Source organism: Scatophagus argus, chromosome 15 (assembly GCF_020382885.2).
Source record: "Scatophagus argus isolate fScaArg1 chromosome 15, fScaArg1.pri, whole genome shotgun sequence".
In the NCBI taxonomy this organism is placed as follows: domain Eukaryota; kingdom Metazoa; phylum Chordata; class Actinopteri; family Scatophagidae; genus Scatophagus; species Scatophagus argus.
Genome location: NC_058507.1, coordinates 22577642 through 22582424, shown reverse-complemented (window position 1 = coordinate 22582424; position 4783 = coordinate 22577642). Strand labels below are relative to the sequence as shown.

The 4783-nt window shown below is 42.6% G+C and overlaps 1 long non-coding RNA gene across 1 annotated transcript; it reads left to right on the top strand.

The window, feature by feature from the left end:
* Positions 1–2978: 2978 nt before the first annotated feature.
* LOC124072466 lies at positions 2979–4044 on the top strand. Its single transcript, XR_006845510.1, has 3 exons — positions 2979–3551; positions 3649–3729; positions 3984–4044. It is a non-coding gene; the product is annotated as an uncharacterized LOC124072466 (long non-coding RNA).
* The last annotated feature ends 739 nt before the right edge of the window (positions 4045–4783 follow it).

The following is a 4783-nucleotide window of genomic DNA, read 5'->3' as shown; positions in this document are numbered from 1 at the left end:
TGGGAACGTGAATTACATCTAACACCCAGTACTCCAACAGAATTGCTTGTGATCTTGAAGTCAAGACAATTCAGGTACTTGCAACCGAAACCAATAACTGCAATGACCTCATCATGCGTCTGAGTCAGTTTTCCTCTTGGACAACACTTGTAAAAGTGGTTGCAAGAATTAAAAGACTGAGGTCTAAACAAAAACAGCACAGTGAACACGTGACTGTCGAAGAGCGTGAGAAGGCTGCCGAGGCAGTGATTAAGATTGTACAGCAACAAGCCTTCCACCGCGAGATAAAGATACTCGAAGGTGAAAAAGACCTTCCAAACTCGAGCTCTCTCTTTAGTCTCGATCCTATCTGGTCTGAAGGGCTACTCCGTGTTGGTGGGAGATTAAAACAATCTTCTCTCTGTCATAAAGTCAAGCACCCAGTCATCTTACCAAACAACAGTCACATTACTAAGCTGATTGTATCCCACTACCACGCTAAGACATGCCATCAGGGTAGGAGTCAGACACAAATGGAGCTTAGAACCAATGGATTCTGGGTCGTTGGTGGGAGCAAGCTGGTTGCTAAGTTGATACACACCTGTGTGTTTTGCAGGAAACTTCGACGGCCGACAGAGAGCCAGCGAATGGCTGAACTCCCTAAAGAACGTCTTGAAGCCTCAGCACCTTTCACTTATAGTGGCATGGACTGTTTTGGTCCGTTCATTGTAAAGAAAGCCTGCAAAGAACACAAATGATATGGCATCATTTTTACATGCCTGTATTCTAGAGCTGTTCATATTGAGATGCTCGAAGATTTGTCGACAGATTCATTCATTAACGCATTGAGATGCTTTATCAGTCTCAGAGGAGCTGTCCAACAACTACACTGTGACCAAGGTTCTAACTTTGTTGGTGCTAGAAATGAGTTAAAGGAAGCCCTTAAACAGTGCGACACTAAGCGTATGGAAGTCTTTCTGACTGAAAGGCAGTGTGAATTTGTCTTCAACGCCCCCTCTGCCAGCCACGCAGGCGGTGTATGGGAAAGGCAAATCAGAACCGTTAGAAATGTGCTGAATGCCACCTTCACACAGTGCCCAGGTCGACTCGACGACGCCTCTCTTAGAACACTGTTGTATGAAGCCATGGCTATTGTTAACAGCCGTCCATTAACAGTAGATGGAATTAATGACCCTCAGGCGCTGGAACCTTTAACACCGAATCATCTCATCATGATGAAATCGAAGGTTGCTCTTCCTCCCCCTGGAGTATTTGTGAAGGAGGATTTGTATGCTACAAAGAGATGGAGGAGAGTTCAGTATCTCATCGAACAGTTCTGGGGTCGCTGGAAAAAAGAGTATCTGCTCAACATATCCACAAGACAGAAATGGCACTTACCTAACCCTCTACTGCATAGCGTTGCCCTGAGGCAACAAACCACATTTTTATGCCTCACACTGGCAGTTTAAAAAAAACCAAAACTTTTCTTTCAAATAATACTACCAGACACATCTCTGTCCAATAAAATGATGAGTTGAAGGTCATGTGACTTTCATTTGGGAGGATGGGGACCCCTTTCTGCACGCGGCACTACATGAGAGACATCTCCATTAGAAGGTAAGATAAAGATCTCTATTTTACATGTTTATATTGAAATAAATGTATATAAAAAAATCCTTACATGTGCATGAATATGTAAAGAAGTATGTTTGATTGTTTGTTCTACTTTTTTTTATTTATTTATACAGTAAAACTGTTCATTTTCATTCGTTGCCTCAAGGCAACACTGTGCAATTAGCTTAAGTTTTTTCAGGCAATATAATGCATTAGCATATGTGTCTGTAGAGATGCGTTTGTGTGCATTTATATGATCATAGTCAATGTTTTTTACTTTACAATCTACTGATAATTACAGGACATGGACGTAAGAACATTTTACGGAAGGAAGCCAAGGGAATGTGCAGTTAGGGACATTCCTTCAGAAAGTGAGGACAGTGAGCTATCAGGGAGTGACAATGAGGAAGTGGAGGAGTGGATCCCTGAATCAGGTTTGAGGGACACTTATGAGCTCAGGGGTCAGTGAGAGGTCAAGTAAATAAATAAATAATCTATTATTATCATTACAGGTGGGATCGCAAGCAGAAGAAAAACATCACTGTCCCCTGCCCTGCTGTGGTGCAAGAATATAACAAGAACATGGGTGGGGTGGACCTGCTTGACTCACTGATTGCACTCTACCGCAACAAAATTAGATCAAAGAAATGGTACCACCGGCTGGTGTTCCACTTCCTGGACATGATCATCGTTACCACCTGGCTGCTCTACAGAAGAGACTGTGAAGGCACTGGCATGGAGCAGAAAGACCAAATGAGGCTCTATACCTTCAAGTCATACATTGCAGAGGGCCTCTGCATGTGTGGTAAGAGCATGGAGAAGAAGAGAGGTCGTCCCAGCCAGTCCATTGCTGGCGCATATGAGGCGAAGAGGAAGAAAGGACGCACAGCTCCCATTCCAGTCCAAGATGTCCGCCTGGATCAAACAGCCCACTGGCTGATCATGACTGGGGACAAGGGACGATGCAGGGTGCCAGGGTGCAATGATACACCAAAAGCAATGTGCCGCAAATGCAATGTGCACCTCTGCTTCACCCCCGACCGCAACTGCTTCCTGAGGTTCCACACTGAATGAACAAGACGGATCCCTGATCAAATATTGGATGTATTTTGCTGTTTTAATGTTCTATGAAATGTTTATATTGTTTATTTGTGGTTTGTTTATTTGTTCATTCTTGGTGTATTGATAAAACTTATAGAATAACTTGGTGTTTGACTACCCTCGTCGCACAATGTTGCCTTGAAGCAACAAACCTTTATCTGTTTGGGGGGGGGGGGGTCAAATTTTATGATTGATATATTATTAGGGACCCCAAAGCTCCCACAAAATAGGGTGAAAGATTTTTTTCCCCAAAAATTAAAAAGTCATGCAGTAGAGGGCTAAGCGCAATCTCAAAGTCAATGATATTGTCATTATTAAAGATGACAACCTTCCAAGAAATCATTGGCAACTTGGACGAGTGGTGGAGACTGTTCAAGACAGCGATGGCTTAGTCCGTCGAGTCAAAGTGCAAGTAGGAGAGCGAAAGCCTCAAAGAAAACAAGATCCCCCCTCCAAACCTTCGGTTATTGAGAGGCAATCCAAAAATTAGTGCTTCTTCTTGAGAATTAATTAGAACAGACTACAATTGCTGTATGCACACTACTTTATTGTGTATGATGTAGTACAGTTCACCTGTATACTTCTGATAGTTCAACGTAAAGTTATGCATTTATTAGAGTCAAGAAATCCTGTACCATTCATTGCCCCCTTGTATTGTTCATTCATTGTAACAGGATTTGGTGGGAGTGTAAATGGCAGCTAATTTGTTTATGGCAACCGATACAGTTCTGTCACTTTATTTTTTTTGTGCCTTTATTTTGAAGAGCACCGCTCTTATTCTGCTACTTCCTGCTGTTGCTGACGCTAAACTTTCTGCTCCCGCTTCAGCATAACGACATCTCGTCGCTTCGGAGTTGGTAAAAATAGGATACAAAACAAACTATTTACCTGTCATATTTTGTGTTGAAACCTGTGTGAGTGGTTATTTTATTGTCGTTTATTGCCTTATGTAAGGACTTTCACCGCGAGTTGTGTGTGGAGGATGGGCTGTTAGCACACTGAGCTTAAACTTAGCGCCCTTGGAAGCAGAAGGAGGTAGGAGGAGATTATGGTGTATGTTGTATTCATTGCAAAAGAGTTGTTCATTTATCTATAAAGAAAAGAAATTGTCATTATTTTGTTTAAATAAGAGCTATAATGCGTAACAGTGCAAAAGGTTAATTTCATATAAAAATTAATAAAATAAGTTGCTAAAATTATTTGTATTAAGCTAAATTTAAATATGATTTCTGTGTATTATTTGTGGAAACATGGCACTATAGCGTTTGTATTTCTTGCCCATTTTATAGTTTTCACGGTGTCAGAATGTCAGTGGAAACGGAGGAGAGAAATAAAGTTGCACCAGTTTGAAGCATTTGCGTGGTTACTCCAAGTGGGCCGCTACAGAGCTTCCTTGTCTTGATATGAATTGCTTATATCTCCTGTTTTGGCCAACTTATCATGCCAGTGGGTTAACTGAAAAAACCTGATGACCTGGACCTTGTTCTTATGATTCAGCTGACTTCTCAGGATCTGCCATGGTTTCCATTTGCCTGTGGGATACCAAGGTATTTGTAATGTCCTGAACATCTGAGCAGAACTCGAGGAGCCTGGAGCAGATGCCATATTGACATGCTACCGTCCTTGCCTTTATTCTCCTAAGCTCAGCTCTCACCTAGTCTGTGGTGAGAGACATGTTGGAACAGGGAATTATGTACTGGAGGAAGTCAGAGATGGGTTTATGGCAGATGAAGCAAGAGGGGTGGTTGTGAGCTGAAAGTTGTGGAGAGGGGGCTGGGGCCGTTTGCTGGAAGTACAGGGGCAGGGGTTGCCACAGAGGTGGCTGGGTAGGGGTAAGGAAATGTGACTGATCAAGAAGAAGAAGAACAATCATCTTTATTGACAGTATATATATTTTTACATACACACACTGAATTCGTCTTCTGCATCACCCGGCAAATTACATGCAGTGAAACACACACAGGAGCAGTCGGCAGCATCAAGCGCCCGGGGAGCATATTGGGGGGTTAGCCGGCTAATGGGGGGCATTTTTTGCATTAATCACTCCACCACACCCAAATTTTTCCTGCCTGTCCGATGGGGGAATCTA